Source organism: Balaenoptera ricei, chromosome 5 (genome assembly GCF_028023285.1).
Source record: "Balaenoptera ricei isolate mBalRic1 chromosome 5, mBalRic1.hap2, whole genome shotgun sequence".
Classification (NCBI taxonomy): Eukaryota; Metazoa; Chordata; class Mammalia; order Artiodactyla; family Balaenopteridae; genus Balaenoptera; species Balaenoptera ricei.
The window spans coordinates 13753576-13777936 of NC_082643.1; the positions used below are offsets into that span (position 1 = coordinate 13753576).

General features: G+C 33.5%; 1 protein-coding gene across 1 annotated transcript in view; it reads left to right on the forward strand.

Annotated features, from left to right (window-relative positions):
• The window catches only part of GRID2 (glutamate ionotropic receptor delta type subunit 2), a 1393316-nt gene that overhangs the window by 1102758 nt on the left and 266197 nt on the right, over nucleotides 1–24361 (forward strand). The window lies entirely within an intron of this gene.

A 24361-nucleotide genomic window follows, 5' to 3' on the forward strand; every position in this document is an offset into this window, starting at 1 on the left:
TTAATATTTACAACTCTCAATAACATCTTACATTTTATATACACTTGCTATTGGATCTTCCATTAAATTTCATTCTTTCTATTCTCATTTAACTAATCATAGGGTTTGTCTAGACTTTTCATCTCTACTTTCTCACTTAAAGTCTATCCCGTAAACCTCTGTAAGCATGCTTTTTCCCACTACCTTTCTGTATCTGTGTATCTTTATCGCAGATATTTTTGGTCCATTCATTAATCACTAATCTAGTAGATATTTAATCCATGCTACTTATTTAAGTAGAACTTTGCTAGGCACTGAATATACAGTTGGGAGCAAGAGAGTCGTTGCCATCATTGAGCTACAAGTCTTGTGGGATGCAAACATGTAAAATCCACGTGTGATAGAGACTGTTATGAGATCATAGTGGTGGGGAGGGTGAATATATCTTAATGTGGCAAAGAAGGCTTTTTGAATTAGTACTGTATAAACAGAGACAGAATTAACTATGCAAAGAGCTTATTGAAGAAGGGGATGGGGGAAAGGATACATAGATGATAGGATAGAATTTAAGACCAAGAAGTGAGAGAGAAATCAGAATAGACTATGCAGGATGGAGCTGGTAAAGATGAGGCTGAAGATATATTTATTATTATCAGGGGTTTGAATTTGATCTTCAGGGAAATTATCAGCAATTTAAAGGTATTAAACAAGGAAATGCATGTTTAAATTTTTACTATAATCAGAAACATTGTGATTATAGTATGAAGAAAACTGAAAGAGAGCAATGTGGAAAGGGAAACAAATTATCAGAGTATTATAATAACTAAATAAAGAGTTAATGTGGCTTGCACAAAGGTAAGATGACACTGGGAATCAAGAGAAGGGTACTGATGAATTGGAATCTATAGAACCTGATAAATTATATAGTGGTATGGGGATTGGTGCTGAAGGAGAAAAAGGAGGTGAAATTTTATCCTAGGTTTCTGGATTAGGAAATTATGTGTATTGGTTGTCGATGTCATTTTCTGGGGAAAAAAATCAAGAAGAGCAGGTGTGATGTGGAAGATGATACATTCATTTTGGTACATTTGAGTTGAGGTATCTGTGAAATATCCAGGGGTATATTTCTAATGCTTGTTAGTGGTTTGATATATTTGTCAGAAGCACAGAAGAGACATCTGGGCTAAATATACATTGAGGAGATATTGGCATGTAGGAGATAATTGAAGCCATGGAAGTGAAAGATCGTACAGAGTAGTTGTTCTCAACTGCATACTCCTGATTGAGGACGACTGACTCAGAGAGGGCCTAGGACAGAGCCCTAAGGAAAGGAATGGGTAGAGGAGATTTCAGTGATAACTAATAAGGAGTGACAAGAAAGATGCAAGTACCATGTGTACCATCTAGTGGTATACATACCAAGTAAAGACAATATTTGAATATGGAAGATTGGTTGACAATGTTAAACATTTCAAAGAATCAAGTGAAATTAATACTTGAAAGATGTTCATTGGATTTAGCAATAACCTTGTTCTTGGTAGTATTCCAGTGACTAGAGCTGCATAATAAATTCCTCTAAAACCTATCAGTTTCATGGGTCACAAGTTTAGACAGGACATGGTGTGGATGGCTTGTCTCTGCTCAATGATGTCTGAGACCTCAGCTAGACAGCCCAAAGTCTGGAGGCTGAACTCATCTGAAGGCTTGTTCATTTCATTCACACGTCTGGTGGTTAATGCTGGCAGAGAGCTGGTGACCTCAGTTTTCCTCTACGGCCTTTCTCCATAGGATAGTTCGGCTTTCTCACACCATGATGACTGATTTCTCTATAGAGTGTGTCCCCAAAATAGGGGAAAAAGTCAGTGAAACAGAAGAATTTTGTAGTCCAGGTTGGGGATCACAAACTTGTATGATGGTATGAGCTTCTCTTGCAGGAAACACTCTGGATGTGCCACTTCATGGCTTTGTCATGAGAATTAAAATGGTTTTAAAATGTGAAGTTCTTAGATACAGTAACTTATATAAGTATCACATAAGTGTTTACTCAATAAATAAAAAACAAATTAGTCTCAGCTGTGGATAGTTAGGCACACGAGAAAAGGATAACAAGGCAGATTATTTTAGATTATTAGCAAGATGGTGGTTGAAATAGTAGATTCTAGGGTACATGAAGCAATAAAAAATAGAAAGACCAATAATCAGAGTGTAATAGAGAGTAAGACTGGAAAGTAATATAGTAGTAGTGGGAGAGAGTAGAGTTCTTGATGAGGCCAAAGAACAACTGTAGAAATATCAGTGTGAGATAGTTCAAAGTTTGTATTGACAAAATGGGACACCTGAGCCTAACATTTTTGAGATGAAACAGTAGAGGACAAGTTACAGGTGTGTAGATGTGGATTCCTGAAGAGTTGGTGAAGAACTTCAAAGCTGATCAACTGAGAATCCTGAGGATTAGATGAACCATCTGTAATGATGTTTGGCTTGGATTGGAGAGAAAGAAAATAAGCCGTGTGCCAAAATTGTCAATAAATGAGGATAGATAACTAGGATGTTGATAAATATGAGTATTGACTAGAAATAGAAGGTGGTAAAGCTACATGTAACTAACCTCTATGTTTATCTCACTTCTTCCCATTCCATCTAGTTTTTCTGTGCATGGTTTCAATAACTACCAAAATGCAGATGACTCCCAAATCTATATCATCCTTGAATTTTAGTTTTATATACTCTCACTAGACTCTCTGGATATATCAGAGATAACACAAATTCCAACATGCTAATAATTGAATTTTTTTGCACTTTAAACCTTTATAGCCTCTCATGTTCTCTATTCTAGCTGATGCATTAGCAACCACTCAGACTTACAGGTTAGGAACTTTGAAAACAGTTTTGATTTTTTCTTCCTTCTATCCCTTATATCCAACCATAAGTCATGCAAATTTTACTTCATAATTATTTCTAGGAGTGGGAATCTCTTCTCACCTAGAGAGATAAGACCTCGTTTGTTACCTAGATTAGGCCTATCTCATTTCTCATCTGAGCTACAGGAATCTCATAATAGGTCTTTCTTTTTCAATTTTGTTTCCTGTAAATATATGCTCCACATACTTACACATATACCCAAATTATCACTGTCATGGAGAGCTAACCACATAATTCCCATTTTTCAAATATTTCCTTGGCTCCCCAGTGCCCACAGTTTAAAGTTATTTAGAGCACGAACAATATTCCATCGTTTGGCTCTTGACCAGTCTTGATTCTCATCTCCTACCACTCATGGCTCACATTTAATTGTCCAGTTATTCCAAACTGCTTTTGTCCCTTGAACAGAAGACAAAACTGTGTCTTGCCTCTCTGCCTTTGCTTCTACTCTTTTCAGTTCGTGAAATGCCTTTATTACCAATTGTGTAATCTCTACGCCCACTCTCTGCTTTCATATGGCAAATTCCTGTGGGTCCTCTAGTTCTTATTCTGGTCTCACTTCCTTCAGGAAGTCTTTGCTGGGATTAGAGACCATCTTCTACGCTCTGTAAGATATATTTATCATAGTACTTATCAACTATAGTGTAATTGCTTTTTTTTTGTCTCCACCTGAGTCCTTTGAACACAAGATAGTGTCCTATTTATCTTTATAGTCTCTTTGCCTAATTCAGTGTCTTGTACATATTAGATGTTTAATAAGTGCATACTGATCAACTAAATAAGTGAATAAATGTTAAATACTTAACTAAATCAAGCACGGAATTAACTGCAATATTGTGTTTATTAGATTACAGTCTATTGCCCAATGACCTTAAACTCACTTCAACCAAACAGGATGTTATCCAGAATGCCTCCACTGGTGTATTTTCTTAAGTAGCTAAGATGAGAAACTTATAAATAAGGTTTCCCATTGGTTGAAGGCTTATTTTTGAGAATGTTGACAAGCTTATGGATTGGCTTTCTGAATTCTGTCTCCAGGTGGCCCAGTTTCAGCAAGTTTTGGAGAACACCCAAAAGAAAAAGATAAATAAAATTATCCATATGGTTACATGCTTTTCTAGTCTGTAAACAAGCTTCAGATATTAAAAGTTATAAATATGTTAAGCACTTTTCTGTCTCAACTGCTCCCTTAAATAAGTTGTACAGCCTGTAGGTTGATTATACGTTTATACGAATTCATAATGATGCATTATGCTGAATTGCATATGATTAACTACTTCATCTCTGAAATGTTGCTATTCTTCCACCTGCTAACAATGAAAAAAGGTGAATTCATTAAAAGGTACCGAGAGTATCTTTACACTTTGATTAAAAATAAATTAAGAAAAGACTCAAAAACCCCATGAAAAAAAGAATCAGTCAATGACAGTGTCCATGCACAGGCAATGAAGTTTGGAATTAGTGATAATTTCCAATAAAAATATAGTCTTTTAAGGAGAAGTACAGTAATAATTCTGAATTATTTCAGAATTACGGTCTTTATTGAGCCACTAGACTAGATTGAGTAGGAATAAAAAGGCATTTCATGTATTATCAGATAGATGTTTGAAAAAAGAGTTCAGGGACAGCTAAAAGCAGGAAAATGTTAAATATATGTAAGCTGTTTACTAATCCTGATTTTTTAAAAAAATCTGTAACTTCAGAGCATTCCAGAAAAACAGCTTAGGGAATCCAACTGTGCAAAATCAGTATGGTCCATTATAGAGATAAACTTAGTACATCTGTTTGGCTAGAACATTAGAGCTTGTGAATTAGGCAGTTTAATGCATGAATGAGACACCAATTTTATGCAAGTTTTGTTGCCATTTCATATCCTCCCTTATCTCCAGGCCTATGTACATCTCTCTGCAATCAGCATACTTAAAAAAAAAAAACTGGGGCTTGATTTTTGAAGATCTCTGATATTTAGTTTATAGTCAGTGACTCTTAATATCATCTGGGCCATGAAGGGCCTCTGTGACTTGTTCACACATGTGGTTGTATGTAATTCGTTTATTGTTTACTTGCAAAGGGAAATTTCAGAGTTTACCTCAGATGGTTTGGTTCTATGAAGTATAAATATTTATAGTCATGTAAAACGTTTCAGGCTATCACATATGTTTATTTACCAGCAAACATTTACTATATACCAGCTATGCGCCAGGAACACAAAGAACAAAAGAAAAACAAGGAATAACTGTATTAACTGACTTAATAAATATTCCTTGGATGTACTATATGCCATACCCAACCTAGATATTTTGAATATGATCATAAGAAAGACACAGTCCTTGCAGGAATGTTCAACATCATGTAAGTGGGCCATAGCCAAACTGGGACCAAATAAACCACTTTTGATGAGGGGAGCAGATAGAATTTTTGAAAGGAGTAAAGAGGGAAAATTCCTTTGGTAATTTTCTTAAGGATCAAATAGTTCTACAGTTGCTAGTGATGAATAAAGAGGATCTTTAGGAATGATAGAAGATAACTTGGTGTCTGCTGCCCAAGAGTTTACATCAAAGGCAACCCACTGGCTTTGAGATCCCAGGACAATTTTTGGAAGAAAATAAAGAGTTCTTCCCACTGCCAGATGGATTGCAGTGTTATAGAGAATCACAACTTTCTCATTTCCACAAAAAGAAGAGTCAGACATTCTTCTCTATCAAATTAGGCAACAGAAAAGATTGTTGATGAGAAAGCATCTGTTTAAAACTTTGAGTAGGAGAATAACTCAAAAAGACATCCATTTTAATAGTGTAGATATCAAATATATGAAATTTGCCAATGTCCTAGTCACAAAACCCCAAAGGAGTCAAGCCTTGAAATGCAGTAGCTAAAGCCGTTCCTTTGTAATGTTATCTGATATTTCACATTCAATTTGAATATAACAAAAATTATATTGGCTAGCTTTGCTGTTTACTGACCCTAATGAACACAGAGAAAATGAGAGTAATTCCCAGTGACAGGTTAACTGGACTATAGAGACAAGTTTTTTTCTATATTCTGTTCTTACAGATATTAACTCAGAAAGGCTCTCTGTAATTTTTATTTAGGTCAGAACAACATCTCTGTTGTTGCTAATTATTATAGGCAGTCCTTAACGAAGGGAGAACCAAGTACTCTGAATGCTGTCACATCTACGTGAGAATTTCCTCATGCTGATTTAAAACATAACAAGCTGCTCATTTTCTTTCCTTTTCTCACCAGAATTCTTCAACACCAAAGAAAAAGGTGAACTCTCATACTTTCAAAGACTGTTTAAACTCCATGATTATAGGTGTGGGGTGTGAGTAATCTGTGTGACCAGAAAACAATGCCATGATGCTAAGATGTGAATCCACTAGTTTTTCCCAGTGAACTGTAATGAGCTCCTAAGCGATTATTCCATGAACTATATACATGAGATAGCCCCTGGGTTTCACTTATTTTAATACCAACTCTTTATGATTTGAGCCAGAAAATCCTTTCCATGCTAAACTAGGTTTTCGAAGAGGTAAAGTAATTAAGGAACATGAGACACAAATCAGATTTCTGCTCATAAAAAGCTTATAAAACAAGAACTGGTGTGAACAACATGTTCTTGACTCTTCTGAACTACTTATGAGTACATACCATAATTAAAAGCATTATTTTAGTATTTAATAAAACAGAAGAGTTGCTTTCAAGAAACATTTTAAAAAATTGAAGGGTGATCTTAAGATTTTCTGAGTTGGTTTCTCTTCTTTCCCAAAATGCTATAAGAAAATGCATTTTTTTTTTTTTTTTTAAAGCCCATTTCCCAGGCCATGTTGTAGACCAGCTACATCAGAATCTGGGTTTGGACTTAGGCATCAGTACTTTTTTTTTTTTTTTTTTATGTATTTATTTATGGCTGTGTTGGGTCTTCGTTTCTGTGCGAGGGCTTTCTCCAGTTGCGGCAAGCGGGGGCCACTCTTCATCGCGGTGCGCTGGCCTCTCACTATCGTGGCCTCTCTTGTTGCGGAGCACAGGCTCCAGGCGCGCAGGCTCAGTAATTGTGGCTCATGGGCCTAGTTGCTCACGGCATGTGGGATCTTCCCAGACCAGGGCTCGAACCCGTGTCCCCTGCATTGGCAGGCAGATTCTCAACCACTGCGCCACCAGGGAAGCCCAAAATACATTTTTAAAATCTAAATTTAAATGATAAAAAAGCAGGTGTCATAAATCCTTTAAAATAGCATTGACATCTTCATAGTACTTGGTGTTTTTACAGTACCGAATTACACTACCCCTCAGCTTAAGTAACAAGGTTAGGGACAGAAATGTACAGTGTGGGGAATGTAGTCACTAATAATGTAATAGTTTTGTATGGTGATAGATGGTAACTAGACTTATCATGGTGATCATTTTGAAATGTATAGAAATATCAAATATCACTGTGTACCAGCAACTAACATAGTGTTATAGGTCAATTATAGTTCAAAACCAAACAAGCAAACTCATAGAAAAAGAGATCAGACTGTGGTTACCAGAGATGGGGCAGTGGGTGAAGGGAGGAGGAATTGGATGAAGTACAAGCTTCTAGTTATAGTATAAATAAGTACTAAGGTTGTTATGTACAACATGATAAATATGATTAACACTGCTGAATGTTGTATGTGAAAGTTAAGAGAGTAAATTCTAAGAGTTCTCATCACAAGGACAATTTTTTAAAAATTTGTATCTATACAAAATGATAGATAATCCCTAAACTTATTGTGGCAGTCTTGTCGTGATGTATATAAGTTGAACCATTACGCTCTACAACTTAAACTTACACAGTGCTGAATGTCAATTATATCTCAGTAAAACTGAAAAGGAAATAAACAAACACAGGTGAACTAGGGAAAAATAAAAGAATAGGGCCAGACATTTCCAAAGATGAATTTATTCTAAAGGTGATTTAGGATTGATCAAAGTTAAAGTATTGGGATCAAAGGACTACATGTGATAGTAGGGACAATCAGTTTAGAATGTAAATTTGGAAATTCAATTTTTGTTTGACCTGATTCCGTTTTCCCCTTCACCTGTAGTTAGAATATGTAGTTAGAACTTTAATAATGATGGTCATATTTCTAAAAATACGGAAAACTTACCAAAGCTCTTAAAAACAAAATTATGTTTTGAAAAATAAGACTTTTACCACTTAACCTATCTCTAAGATGCATACTTATAAGCTAACTGTAACACACATAATGCTAAATTTAGGATTCCTGTTTCAGTCTACAAAAGAGGGCAATAAGGTCCTGTGATACTTTTGTTAAATACCCTTAAATGTGGCATGGCCTTAACTTGAACTTTTCACAATTGTAAGGCAGAGAAATTCCAACGCATAACATAAAGTAAAAATTAGCATCATATATTTCATCATGTATATCAGTGTTTCTTATTTGTAAACTAGTTTCTTGATGGCAGTTGTTCTTTTTTGGCATCAAGATGTAACAAAAGACCAACGCATAATCCATACTTCCACACTGTGGACATGTAAAATTGCTCTCTGATTTGTGGGTGACCAAACTTTATAGAGTCTCTTTATATTTACAGCTCTGTCTCTCAGACTCTAAATTAACATTCCATTTGGGACAGATGCACAGTTTGTCTGCTTCAGTTGTTTTCTAGCAGTTAATAATATACATTGTTTAAACTCTGCTTTAACATTTCCTAAAAGTATTTCCTCTGCCTTTACCATTTAAAATTCTTCATTATCTAGAAAGCATCTCCTTGGATATTAAATAAGAATTATTTATCTAGTCACAAGAGTGAATAGGACAGCGTGGTATCTGTCTTCATGGAGCTTTCAATGTATGAGGGAAACAAACTAGTAAACACACAGCTCCGTCATAAGATCATAATAATCACACTGAGGAAAGCCCAAGTCACAACGGATGCAGAATTAACAAATCGGCCACTATCTTGTGCATTACAATTAGGTCAAATTCATACCGAGTCATGACCTATTAAAGAGAGGGACACAGACTGGGAACCAATTTTTCTTTGCCTGGTGACAATGGAAGAAATGAAGTGGCCCATTAATTCACTTGATCTTTGTTTCCTGATCTATAAAAGAGTCAGATTATTTAAATGTTTTCTTTCAGTTATAAGATTATACAATTATATAATACAAATATCTAATTAAGCAACTCTTTTCATATCTTTGTGTTTGATTAAGAGGCAGTTCAGTTTTAAACTGAACTATCTATACATTTACTAGCTATGTGATGCCGGACAAGTTTCTTAGTCTCTAGGTGCCCTAGTTCCCCAAATAATAATTACCTACTATATCAGGTGTTTGAAAAGTTAAGAGTTCATGGATATATAACACTTAAAACTGTGTGCAAGATATTAAAAAGGCACTCAACATTGTAATTATTATTTTCTCACTATTTTTACCATTCATAGCAAGAGATGAAGTCAGCCACATTGTTTAATGCTTTATATACTCATTATTACCTCACAGAAAATAAGCAGTATTTCAAAGAAGCATATTGTAATTAGGCATAAGGAAGTGTATTAGGAAAGCCAGTCCAGCTAATGAAAATGCTTATAATAAAAACCATACACTAACAAATTCATAATAACCTTATGTCATTCAACTAGGCATGAAAAACTACAAGAACATTTTTCCCTATGTAAGCACATCATTACTGCATGTACTTGCAATAAACTATAGCATAATATGGCCAAAGATGCAACAAAGTAATGAACCAAATTGAGTGGAAGTATAAGTTTTGATTCAGTATGCTTCCAATTTATATATGCAGCTCTTTGGGGCTCGAAAAGACTAAATAATCTTTTGGGGACTAATTTATAAAACCTGTGAATATATGTGTTTTGTTTTTGGAATACATATTGAGGTCTGTGGCTAAAATAGCACATAATTAATCATAAACATCATACAGAAGGCTAATTTTCCTAAACTAAGCAATCTTCAAAAACTGCCATTGGTGGCAGTCTAGAACCATATGGACCCTTTCCAGATAAAAATGATTATGGTGATGAGGATTATATTTCAGTTTTTATTTTAGTACACTCACAATGCCACTATTAAAAACTAGAATATTTTATGAGTTTAAAATGCCAGTAACGACTTGACTGTTCAATACATTAATAAAACTAAAAGCAATCTTTTCTATTATATAGATATAATCTATGTTAAATACTATGCCAAAATTTTTATTTCCCTGATAGAATGCTTTTAAACTTAAGAACATCACTGAACAATGGTTTCTATTGTTAACATACATGTAATACTTATATTGTAAATACTTTTGAAATGCAATATAATGCATGGGAAAGTCATAAATAATATAGTTAACTGTATTTTCTTATTATTTTCTATTATTGCAGCATTGCAATATATAATACCAGATATAAGGTTAATTTTAAGATGAAAACAATTTCCCAGTAACCAGTGAAACTTGTGACTTTGATCTGAAAAAATCAAAGCACGTGATAGTATTCTGAGTTACATTTGAAGCAAAGAATATGCCATACCAGTATTCAAAAGGTTGATTCTAAATTAAAACCTTCTGTGATATTATTTAATCAATATTAACAATCTAAAAATAAATTGGATTATATTATTAAAATTATTGAAAAGGAATAAAAGACCTTTGGATGTTTTTCCAAAAACTGTTTTATAATACAGTTTTTGGTTAGAAAAATAACCAAGTTCCTGAATCAGTAATAATTTATTGCCTGAAATAGAATTTTTAAGAAGTCTGTAGTTTAAATAGATGTGATCTTAATTTTTTCAGCCTTTAAAATTTCGGAATAGTATGACTTTTCCACATAATTAAGTTATCTGCAAATTCATGAAAGATTGTTGATGGGATTCTGTTTTAACTTAGATCCTCTATAATATCATGATAGTCTCTTCTTTTTTTCTAAATATAAAAGTAATTTTGCTGTATCAGCAGGGACTGTCTGTAATCACCACATTTCTGTACTATTGTTGTACTATCCAAAGAGTTAAAGCCACTTAGTTTTCAGTCCTCTGCCTTACATCACCACCCAAGGAGTGCTATAATCTTCTAGAAATGCATTGCCTGGAGTGTGGCACTGCTTAATAAATCACTCCATCTTATTTATCTGTCTCTTGACATATATCTAGCAGCAGGAACCATTATCCTGTGACAATGTTAAGTTCTATTGACATTTTCTCTTAATTAACTGCACTACTGGCTACAACTTTTACATTGGGAATAAACTTCCTTTATTCAATGCTGTCTTGAACAAAGGAAGTGTTAAGTTTGTCGTACATTCATTGTCATAACAAATATTGCAATAAGTGAAACATCTTTGTTACTTTTCCAGAAGATCAGTTTACTCTGCTGAGAAAACAAACAGAAGTTTTATTTAGAATCATATTACATCATTTTTATTAGAAAATGCATTTTTTCATTAGACATCTTATTAAATATATGAGAGCTAGATTACATATGTCTGAATTCCTCTGTGATGTACACCTGTTCAGTCAACCGAGTAACTTTTACAAACACTTTTATAAATTGAGAGAAACATTACCTTTCAGATTAAACATGTTTTATGTATCCTAAAACTAAGTATTTGTGATCCAAATTTGAGATCATTCGTTTATTCAACATTTATTGAATGTCTACAACGTGACAGGCACCGTTCAAACTCCTAGGACTACCTTCTGATAAAAAGATTCAAGCCTTCGTGGAACTTATATTCTAGTGAAGGGAGCCAGGTAACAAACAATAGGTGTGATAAATAAATAAATAAATTATGTAGTATATCAGAACTCAAAAACTATAGGAAAAGTAACTTAGAGTGAGAGGAAATTGAAGTATATATGGAAGGGCTGCAATTTTCAGTGGGCTCGTTGAAGTGAGCCTCTTTGTGAATTTGATATTGAAGCAAAGAGGATGAGAGGAGGATGAGAAGGATTATGCTACCTCAGTATCTGGGGGAAGGGTGGTCAGGTATAGGGAACCACAAATGCAAAGGGCCTGCTCCAAGGGGCCGGAAGAATAGCTTAGGAGGAGGCGAGGTCAGAGAGGGCCATTGATTCAGATGACATCCGGCTTTGTGTACTTGGGTTTCTACTTTGAGAGTATTGGAGAGTCACTGGAGCACGGGAGTGGATGTTTTAGAGGGCGTTAATTGGAAAACTATTCTGTATCTGTTCTGTGTTCAAATCCATATTTGGGGATCTAGTCATTGTTTCAAAAAAATTGTAGATTTGTACCTAAATCAGCTCATGATTATATTTTGTAGGTGTAAGATGTATATCTATTTAGGTAGATATATGTTTGTTACAAAATATATCCAATCCATTGTACCTTTAAAAAGCATTAACTCCAAGACCTAGCCACACTGTTTTCTACTCTGCAAATCAAGCAAGTATGGTTATTCATTTCAGACAACATATTAACAGTTAATCAAAAAGTACAAGAGGTACATTTCCAGCTTTATTTGTGGTGATAACTCCTAAAGAAGACCATGTTCTTCTAAGTAATCTTCCCCAGTGCAATTCTTGCCTATAACAAACCAAACTACTAATAATATAATGTCTTTCTTTCAGAGTAGGATTAAATAAGTCCTCTGTTCCTAAATCACCAGAAATAAGGTTCTCTATAGAATATGCTTCGTGTAAAGGAATTGAAGATCTTTCTTATTACTTTTCTTCATTTGAAATTTATATATACTTCCCTTTATCCAAAACGATGTTGAAATCTACTAACATTCATAATAGCACCAGATTCTTTGGCTATTCTCACAGAAAAAAAAAAAAAATCAGTAACATTCTACTCCCAGTTTTCCTTGTCAAGGCCAGTTCTTTGATTTAAAGATTTCTTGATTGTTAAATCCACAGCGATTTGGTCACAAAAGGCCATCTGGAGTATAAGATTAAATAGACACTAGTCTCAGTCACAGTAGGAATCTGTACACTCAGCATTATCCTCCAGAAAACCTTCTTTTGAAAATGATGTGCAGTTCATCCAGTGGGGCTATACTTAATCCTTAAGCTATAGGAAAAACAAGGTCAAATCTTCTGTTGACACCAAGAAATAGTGCAACTGGTCCTTTTATCGTTGTTGTAAATCGTTGTATAGATTAGTGACAATTCTGAAAAACTAAATATTTTAAAGTGCTTCTTTAATATTAAATCCTCAAAATATAGGAAATGGTTTAGGTTAAAGAGTAAAAATTAAAATGTTCACCCTGATGTTCATTGATTTTTAATTTTTTCTTCTGAGCTAATATTGTCCCAGTTGACATTCTACAAATGCTGACTTGAATTAGGTTAAGCAAGTTAGAAATTATATCTGATGACCTGAATAATTCATTAAAAAAGATAAGCATTAAAGCTTGCTTTAGTAGCACAAACACATTTTTAATAATAATGTCAGATAATGAAGCTGACCACATACAATGTCCAGGATGGACACTTTCAAGTTGGAATGAGTAACTTTTGTGCTACTAAATTAAATAGAATACATATCTAACTGATGAACCAAAAGAGAGTAATCTGGCCGAGAAGAAGTCATTCCTGGCACTAAAAGGCAATTTAACATGCCTTTATACCCAGGAAAGCTTAGAAAATGAACAGTAATTGCAGAGGTCAAACTTGTAAGCTGGCTATACTTGTTTCACTCCAAGACTTGACTGCAATGCAGTTTAAACCTCAAATCTGTGACTGAGACTCTCATTGAATTTAGGTAGCTTATCAGCTGAGGAAAGTGTAATGACATAAGCACATATCCAAAGTGTAAATAACTTCATATATCAAACAAATAACATCATGAAGTATTATAAGTTTATAAACTAACATATTACATACATGTTAAGTATATACATATTCTCCTTTAGGAGAATACCTCCTCCTGGTATGTCATTATAGTTTAGTAAACTTCATAGCAATAATGGATAAAGTTGAAAACAAATAGTGTATAATGCATAGGTGGCAGAAAATAACCAAAAGTATATGATTTTCCAAAGCAATAATCTACAAGTGTTACTGTTTAATTATTTTTTTCTTTGCTTTTAAGTAGTAGCTGAATATTCCTACAAAATATGAGACATTTTAATTTTAAATTGCAGATTTTTATATTTTCGTTTCCCTTATGACAACATGCAGCTCAATTTATAAAATGCAGCTCAATTTTTAAATGATATAAAAACAAGCCAGCAAACACAATGATTATTAGATGTGCATTTTCTGTGTCTAATCTATTTTACAAGGCTTTTAGCAATGCTATAATTTAAAATATTTGAAATCAGAGAACTCAAAAGAAGTGAAGAATGAGAAAAGCAAAGTGGAATAAAGATATTATACCCCTTTTTTAAAATATAGATTTAATTTTTGAATTGCAACGTCTGTCATTGAAATAAAAATGAAACAAACTTTATAGGAAAAAAACATTGAATATTATTAAAACTCTTTTCCCCCTTTCTTTTGCTTCTGTGCAGATGATTTTTTTGATAATTTCTCTGAAGGGCACAGAGGCTGTGCTGCTTCTTACAGATAGGTTATGAGAAAAAAAAATGCCACTAGCTCTGATTTTTAAACTGTCTCTTCATAAGTTAAGCATTTCCAAAGTGTTGTATTCTATAATTCTCTAGTTTGTGTTTCCCATTTTTAATTCACTGTTGATTAAGTTACAAAAAAACCACAGTGCTGGTAGGAATCCTACAGCAAATCTGAGAGGTTTGAAGACTCAGATAAAGCTTACAGGGATCCTCCCAGGCTGATCTTTAAGTGTTTTGATCTAGTACTTTCGATCTTCAATTTGACATGTTATTTCTTGTCAAGATGCTTTCGCTGGAAAACCTCCCTTTAACACAGAAAATGTGGAAGTTTAAGCTTACAACAATTTTTAGGTTTATTTTTTTTTTCAAGTTTAAGAAGTACTTCTTATTCATCAGTTTAAGCATTGTCATTTCTTCTCCTAAATTAAATACTTTATTCACGCTGATGAAAGTTAGAGTTTTATCAGCAAATGATCTGGCAGAATGTAACTGTTAATCACAATGAAAGTGTTGTGTTAGATTAGAATTTATGCTTATAAATATAAAAGTATGAAACACTACTGAATATATAGGTTCTTTATTTAAGAGAAAGCCCTCGCACAGAAACGAAGACCCAACACAGCCAAAAATAAAAATAAATAAATTAATTAATTAATTAAAAAAAAAAAGAAAGTGTTGTGTTAGATTAGAATTTATGCTTATAAATATAAAAGTATGAAACACTACTGAATATATAGGTTCTTTATTTAAAGCAACAATAACTTCTCATCCAAATAGCTAAGTGATCTGTGCTATTTAGAGACAGTATGAAGGGTGGCTTTGAGATTATGAGACTGTTGAAGTAGACCAGCTGAAGTAGTGCAGGCCTGAAAAACATTAACCACTACAACAGCAAAAATGGAAGTAAAAATGGAAAAGAGAGAGTGATTGGAAGTGTACACGGTAGGACTTAGCACCTGAGTGGGTGTTAGTATACAGAAAATATATTAATATATAACAATGGTTTCCTACTGTATATAATGTGTTCATAATTAACTTAACAGTACATCCTGAACATCTATTTAGTCATTTAGGCATTCTTCTGCAGCATTATTTACTATATAAGTCTTTATAAGTCTATATAAGAATCCGTGTTATAAGTGGGTGTACATATATATAATTTGCTTGCCAAATTCCCTATTATTATATATTTATAAAATTGCGAAAAATCATTCTAGTCATTCAATCTTTGTGTACATCCATGGTTATTTTCTTAAGAAATTATTGTAGGTATGCAGCTTCTGAGTTAAATGATATGTATATGTACAGTTCAAAGACTTTTGATACTTTCAGCCAAACATCGTACCATATTACTTATTTACACATTTTTAACAATTAAAATTACATAAATTTCCATAGAATTTTTAAGGATTTATTTAGAAAATAATAACAACTTAATAACATAATTATAGCTTTACATTCTGTGTTTCACTAGATAATTTGAGGACCCTTTAACATACTCAGACAGAGGAAATTACTTGGACGTAATGCATGACAACACCACAACACTTAAGAAGTACTGACTAAATCATTTGCACAAAATGCTGACTAAGTTATTTGAACAAAAGTGTGCTGAAAACCAGATTGAAAGTTAGCTCAGCCATTTAAGTGCATATTACTGGTGTTTATAAAGGTATAAAATTATACTATGTAATATAGTGAGGCTATTAGAATACTTTAAAATACAGCAGCAAAACTTTTATATACCTAACTATAAAGGAAGGCTGTGTTGTTCAAAATGATAATTGTGGGGGAAAATTCAACAGCTCTGTAAAGAGAACAGAGAACAAGAGAAGAAAGCAGCTGATCAAAATTTACCTAAAATAGCTCATCTAATCATTACAATTTTAAAAATTTCATTTGTAAGGAAAAAACATCAAATAATCTTCAAGTTATTACTTCCAGAGCCACCAAAGATTATTAGGCAGAAGAGAACTCTAAAAGGTGTTGTGAAGAGTTGTATTAAACCACAAAAATGACTGTCAGTGATTAATTTGATTCGCTTGGATTTCATTATTTGTCTACAGTTCTCCAATATTTTCTAAAGGATCTGTCTGCTGAAAAGTTCATTCCATATTAGAGTGAGAATAAGTTTGTATCATGAGCAACATGATAAAAGAAACTTTTTAAAAAGTTGCAGAAAATTACACAAGAACTTAGTCATATGACTATAATTAATATTAATAACAATTCCTCAGATAATATCGTCACATAAAAATCTCCCAGCATGTCTCTTTTCAAATAGCAGCCTGAATTCTTAAGCAATTTCAGGAGTCTCTTGTGTATTGCCATATGTGCATAGAAGAAATTTCTAAGTCTGTGAAACTTGGGAGAAGCAAAAAATATTTTTTTTCTATTTTCAATAAACCTATGCAGAGAACCAAGGTGAATGAATGTCTCCAGGAAAAAGGGAAACAAAAGAGTAACTCATCATTTTGTTTGTATGTAAAACTTATACATTAAAGTTTTATTCACCTGCATATAACCTACTGTGTCTAAGGTTAGTTACAAAGTTATTTGTCAAAGCAATTTTAAAAGAAAAATAATAGATATTTATTATTTTAATAATTGTGCTCATAATTTTTTACTGATACAGTAAAAAGTTTATACATCACCATTAAAATAGAGAAATGACAAAAGCACTTGCTGAGTTATCCAAACAATGGAGTTAATTATATAGGATCACAGCCCACCTTCCAGAAAAGTTTGAGGAAAGAGATCTTCACCTTCCTATTTTCTCTATTATTTGTTCATCGTTAGAATCTCTTGTCTTTGCAATATCACCTCCCTGATATGTTACATATTCCAAAGTCTTCTATTAATTATACTGGTTATGTTTTAAGTCGATTGCTTCCTACCATCATCTAAAAAAGTATCTTGGTCTTTGTAAATTATTTCCAAGACAAAATAAGGAGGATTTTTTCCTAATTCTTATAGATATTTAAACTCTTATTCATTTATTTTAATTTTGTTTGCTTGAATCTGTCCTAATTTTTTAGCCTTGTCAGCCCACGATAAACCTGTTCATTCTTATCACTGAGGAGAACAAAGGGAGAAAATGAAGTGGCAGTAATAAATCAGAACCCTTGATGGAAGAAATGTACTTGGAGGAAGAGACACCATGATTCTTGGGATCTAGCTTCCTAGAGTCTCTAACATGGGTCACTCCCTGCCTGGTCTTTTCCCTTGTCTGTGACATCCTGTGAGCATGAATCATCTGTTCCCACTCTATGATCTTGACCTTGGCTAAGGAAACCCAGTCAGCTTTCCTAATCATTTCATAAAACTGTGGTGAAGATTACATAAGAAAATGCTTATAAACTCTTAACACAGTGCCTAGTGCATTAGTAATACTCAACAAATAGAGGCTTTTATTACTTTTTTCCTGACCTTTGTCTTATAATCTCTTACTTTCTGATTTTGGCTTGAGCTTAATAAGATTTTTGTTTATTTTGTTTTATTTTGCAACTTCACCCTGACCCCTTTCCTTCTTGATTCCCCCTTCCTACTTTGTTACATCCATGGTTTTGATTTACCACTTGAGCCCAGCAATTTGAACATGTTTTCTGATTTTTCCATTGCTCATCAATTCAACCCAAGTCCCTGACTCAGTGACTACAGGGACTTTAGATTAAAAATGCCTTTAGAACTTCCTAGAAAATCTAGAAACCACACCCGAATAGCTCATTAAAAAAAGAGGAGGAGTAAGAGGAGGAGATAGTCTTTTAAGTAATATAGTTAAACTTCCTGTGGAATTCTGTAATGCATTCAGCTTATGCATTTGCATTCACAAACAAACACAGAAATCCATTAACTTTCTTCATACACATTTGCTTATTCCATCAGCAGTGTTGTGGAAATTACTACGATATGAATTATTTTGTGTTCTTCAATTACAGATCTGTATTACTTACTGAAATCTATCTGAATTTATAGAGCCCATATACTGAATAAATGTCTTTATTTTATCTCAATAAATTTTCTGTAACACCAGCACACCAAAATCTCATTCCTTTAGCCATTTCCCAACCTATTATTCAAAATAATATACTGAAAAGAAAGTGGAGAAAAATTTATTTTTCTTTTCTGCTCCTTAAGATATCCTCCTAATAGTTTAAGACTAAGAACTCTGGAAAACAGGCTAAATAAGTCCAAAATTGAGAAGACCACTACTGATTATGAAAGACTGAATTCATAATGTTAAATGATTTCCTTCTCTATCAAATTGTAAGTCTTACTATATAGTCAATAAATGAGTTATAATTTAAAACTAATCTCCAATGGTCATTAACAGGTTACTAGGTCTGAATGGCATTTTGGAGCTTTAAAATGTGTTTTAGACTTAGACATGGCTCTCTTACCATTATTAAAATTGATTGAATACGCATTGGCCTTTTCTGACCTTGTGGAAATAATGGTGCACATATGCATAAGGCCCTAGTTTAGGAACTAATCTTAGAAATTCCAGAGGTAATTAAAAACTTCATGAGATCTATTTTACTTTTGATTTCTGTTGACAACTGCTGCTTACCTTTTGAACTTAAATGCTTGTGAGACTGGTAAAATGGGTACAGTTTTCCTCAGAACCACTGATTGATTGAATCCCTGAAAAATGGGATTGATAATGGCCCTAGAATTTATATAGTGGTTTTATACAGTGGCTAAGGCCCTGCTATAATTATTTTAAAGCATTAAAAGCTAATACATCACTACAGAGTGGCAGGCCTGACTCAACTGCCATCTTGTTTCATGCTCTTTGACAAATGACTAGTCATCCAGACAACATTTCCTCTTTAAGCACCTTTCCCAGCCCTCATTTCATTACCAAGTCTGTGGTGAAATCAGTAGATAACAAGAAAAATAGTACAAAAAGAAAAGTAATCATTTTTGAGGCCTCCAGAAAATGGTGTTTGGTGTATATACTTTAAAATGATATATATTTAAAGAATCATGATATATTCCTTATTCAAATCATGCACTATGTTCCTGTTTTCTGGTTTTTTGGTTTTTTCCTTTTTGCTGAGCAGATAGGCAATTGATATACATTGATGTATTAAAAATAGTAACAAAGCCCCTGAAGTATCAATCAAATAATTTAGTAAACAAAAAATAAACCAAAAGTACATGAAGCCAAATGTGGTAGACATGAGAAAAACAAAGGGGTGACATACAAATTGACTTTAAAATTTTTAGTTCATCCCTGAACGAAACTACCTAAAAGTTTTCTGAAGATTTTGAGGGTTTTGTTTAGATATCTTTCACCTTTTTTATACTGAATTAGTAAAACCTCAAATATTTTAATTTTGTGATATCAGATTTAAAAAATCCTGTGTACTGTACACTTAAATCTTTTACCAAAATCTTGGACTTATACTCTTGAGTCTTACAAGCAAAACGTACTAGCATATCTAAAGACAAATCAGGAGAGAAAAAATGAGACTGTTTGTTTTCTCCTCTTATTTTTTTTAACAAGACCTCTAAAATAGCACAATGGAATAGATATAATAAGAGTATGAATACAGAGGCTGAAGATATTTCTAAGAGCACCTCCTAAACAAATTATGTATGCTTTTTGTAAAATAACTATAGAAAGCATACAAGTGTTGGGAAATATTCTGGGAGTCAATGAAGGTTTGAGATACATTTCTCCATAGTTGTTGAAATTTAGTTGTGACATCATTGTTCTGAAGATGCAAAGTCTTATTTTTATTATTAAAATTTACAAGGTCCTTTTGATAGATACTGAGAAAGGAAACAGAAAAAGAGGTAAGCAAACACAGTTTTTTGTCACATATAAAAATGGCAGGAAATTCAAGGAAGATGTGTGCCTGCTCATCCACTGTGGTTTGTGCTAAAGCTGCTTTCATAAACCATTAGTTAGTACCATAAAATATAGATCTATGAATTAGTGGAAATCTCAGCAAACAGCCATATATACTACCAAACCTTCCAACTAAACTGGTCTATCTCAAACATTTAGAAGCTCTTTTATAAAAAAAAAAAATCTCATAAAAAGTAGAAAAAAGAACTTCTAATTTCAATGTCATTTCAAAATCGCTGAAAGATTTAGTACAATTCATGCGTCTTATGATCATTTTTCCAATATAATTGAATACAAAACAATTAGTGCAGAAGGGAAAAATAAAGCCTTGATTAAATGAGAAAGGATTTGCAACAAGTGTTTCTACATACCATCACTGCCATTATCCTTGGAGATATGATAGTAAACCAGTTTGTGGTGGAGAATCATGGTAAACACCATATATATTGCTGATCCATGTTCTTAATGTTGTACTTAAGGGAGCTTACATTTCAATGGAACACTAACCTCAAGATCCTTGACTATTACTTGAGGTACAACTTGTGTAAAACATAATGTAGTCTGTCTTACAAACTGAGAACCTGAAATCCCCTTTTAATTGAAATACTAACATCTCAAATGTTTTAATTTTGTAATATCAGATAGGAAAATTGACGTTCAATTGGCTGTTTTTTTATCCCTAGCTCATTAGAAACAGTGAGAATTTTATATGGGCTGGAATAGTGAAAACATTGTGAAATTAAAAAGCTGCCAATATTACTTTTTAAGTGTACTGTAATTCAACTTAGTTCTACTGTAAGTCATAGCAGTCCGTATTTCGAACTTAAGTTAAAATCAGCATATAAGGTTTATGTTGTATAACCAGCAACCATTTAATTTGATTGTAATTCATTTTTAATTTAACACTTTTCTAATGTATTCATCAGAAATATTCTATGGTACTGAGTTCAGTAAAATAAACTTAACTACTTGTGTTAAACCTGAAGTTTCAAGAATTATAAAGATTATCTCCTTCTGTAGAAATTTCTAATGTTGAAATCACATTCTTTTTTTTTTATTTGATGACAAGAACATTCTTATTTCAGGTAAGTATGTGTAGATGGCATTTGTATGTGTAAAAGCAATGATGAAATATGTTAAAATTTATTATTAAGCTGATGTAGAACTCTTCAAAACAGAAGTGTATAAATAATGTTAGAGTTGGAAAGAAGGTACTACTATTTATAAGCAGCTTTACATGAATTATAATTACCGTGGAAATGTAAATAATAAATTAGAGAAGTCTTCCTATGTATAGGAAATTGACACTTCAATTACATGAGCTAATGCCTTCTAGCCTACTTTTGTTTATCTGAAAATAGATTTATTAGCCAGTCCAGAACAATATTTTCTCATTCAACTGAAATGTCAACACTTCAGGAAGACATATGTTAGCTGTAGAGGAGTAACATTACCTATCCCTATTCAATAAATAATGTTATAAAGTGTATCTGAAAATTGTTAACACTTGTATGACATAACAAAATTCATTTTTCACCAAATAACTTCTCTTCATGGATTCCATCAAAAAGAAGATGTGTATTGCAATGTGATATATGATGATGAAAATGTCTGCATTTCCAAAATAGGATACTAAAGTGAGCTACAGTGTATCTGACTGTGAAAATATTATTCAGCCAGTGAAAATGTAATAAGTAGAATACAAAAGTGTAAGTGTGGCATGACAATTAGATTAAAAATTACTCAAGAAAAATGTCAAAAAAAAAAAACATATAAAAAATGCTAACCTGGCCTCCTCTTCAGTATTGGGTTTTTGGATCTGTAAACTATATAAGTTCTAGGAACTGTGGCTCCAAATTCCCACTCATCAGTTGAGACTAGGTTTTCTGCCCTCAGATCTAGAATTGTTTTGTCCATACATATCAAGAAGCACCTTAGTAGGCTGCCTATCTATTCCATATTTAGGAACCCTGTGATGAGCTATCGCTATAGGTCTGTGAAGGTCAATACACATTAATTACCATTCACAACACACCATGCATACTTTGGTAATTTCACCTTGTCTCTGATAGCTGAACAACTACACTTAGCCTTTATCAACCTGCACCCATTTTAATATCAAGAAATCCAATTTCATTGCAGTATTCCAATGTCATCTCAGGCCAACCGAGAACAAGCACGTAGAACTCTTCAGAGATGCTTGTGTTCTGTTCCCTCCGGTGCATTTCTTAATGTCTTTGTGTAGGGAGCATTCCTCTAAATAATAGTCAGGGAGGTGAACAGGTTGTTCAGAACAGATTCATTCCAGCATTTCCCCCTCCCTGAATCTCTACAGTATGCCAGAGATGTTGTGTATACATTACCTTCAAAATCCATTCATTATTGGTCCATCCTTCAATTAGCCAATCTAACCAACTATTACTACCACTCCCCAAGTATCAAATCAACACATTAAATATCAAATTCCAGATCATTACCACTCATGACAATATATTTGCTCTTATCAATACTTACATTGTATCCTATGTGGTATGAAACTTTTATAAGCAGGCTTTATATTTCTCTAACTGAGTTATGTTAAGATCTAAGTTGTAGCCTGGAGGCAGCAAGGGGTGACGTGGGTGAATCCAGGAGAGAACTCTGATTCCCCAGGTCCAGTCACTGAGAAGCTTTTGTGCTGGGGAAGGCTGATTCCCTCAGAAGGGGTGGTTGCTTCCAATACTAAGGAGTTTCAGAGAGATTTGGAAGGTCGAATTTCTCATCAGTCCCCTTCCCTTACCATGAGAGACCACATAGGACAGAAGATTTAATTGGTGATTGAATTGTTTTTCCTTACAGTCAAGCCTTAATCTTGTCCTCAGTCATGTCTGCCCTGAAACTATACAATTTAAGAGACTCCTTCAAAGCTGCCATCAAGCCTCTCACATTTTCCCTGTTTCTGAGTTTGGTATTCATTGCCCTCAATGTCTCCTTTAACTTTTGTTTTATTTGAAGACTTCAGAGCAGTTAGCTAAAACTACAATCTTTAAAATCACTGTTATTGCCCCGGCCACTTGGTCTCCCAAGGCCTTGCATTCCACATGTCCTTCATCCCATGCCAACACTGGTAGTAACTGAATGATTATAATGTAACCACAAGCTGTGGCTTGCCAGTGTTCCATTTCCCACCAATAAGCACTACATAGACATGTGAGCAATTCAATCCCAGAATCCCATTTTTGTGTTTCTGTTTCATGGGACCTTGCATTCTACCAGACAGGACATAGATGGTGCATTCTGTCTGGGACACTGTGGAAAGATTACTAAAAAGACTCCTTACAATGATGTGGGTGGAGTTTTGAGAAAGTAACAAAAGTTGGTACAGTACCTGTTAGTTACAGAAGGAGCTATTATCACTCTTGGGTCTGAAGGGGCAAAGAAAGGGAATAGTTACTAGAACCAGAAGAGAGAGTTATATGAGAGGGCTATCCAAAAGGACTGTGGCCTTGAGTAGGGGGAAGCAGTCATTGTATTTTAGAGTCATTTGAAGTAACTTTTATCTGTGCCGTTATGTCACTAACTTGATATACTCTTAAGTTCATTTTTGTCATTGTTTTCAATTTACTCTTTTTAAAATTTAATATTCTTTCTAATTATGTGAAACATTTAACTGTTCCAAATTTAAAACTAAATAACAAAGTCAGCCACAGAAATCTTAATTCATTCTTTGTCCCTTTTACTCTACTACCCCCCACTCTCCATATGTATATACTCTTGGTTTATTTTCCTATTGCTTTATTCTGAAAATATAAGCACATTCCCCCCTCCTTTTTTACCTTAAAGTACACCCTATAAACTGTTTTGTACCTTCTTTCCTCTGGAAGTTCCTTGAAATTGCTTTAATTTTCTAAATTAGATTTCATGATCATCTTCTGAGAGTGAGAATGGGAGTGTGGAATTTGTGGTATGAGAAGACAGAGAAACACTGGAATAATCAATTGTCTAAGAGAGTGGAGGAGAGAATTTCTAGGAAGATGTAATGTGACTCTGAGGCTGCGTTAAAGACTCATTTGAAGTTTGTGGACA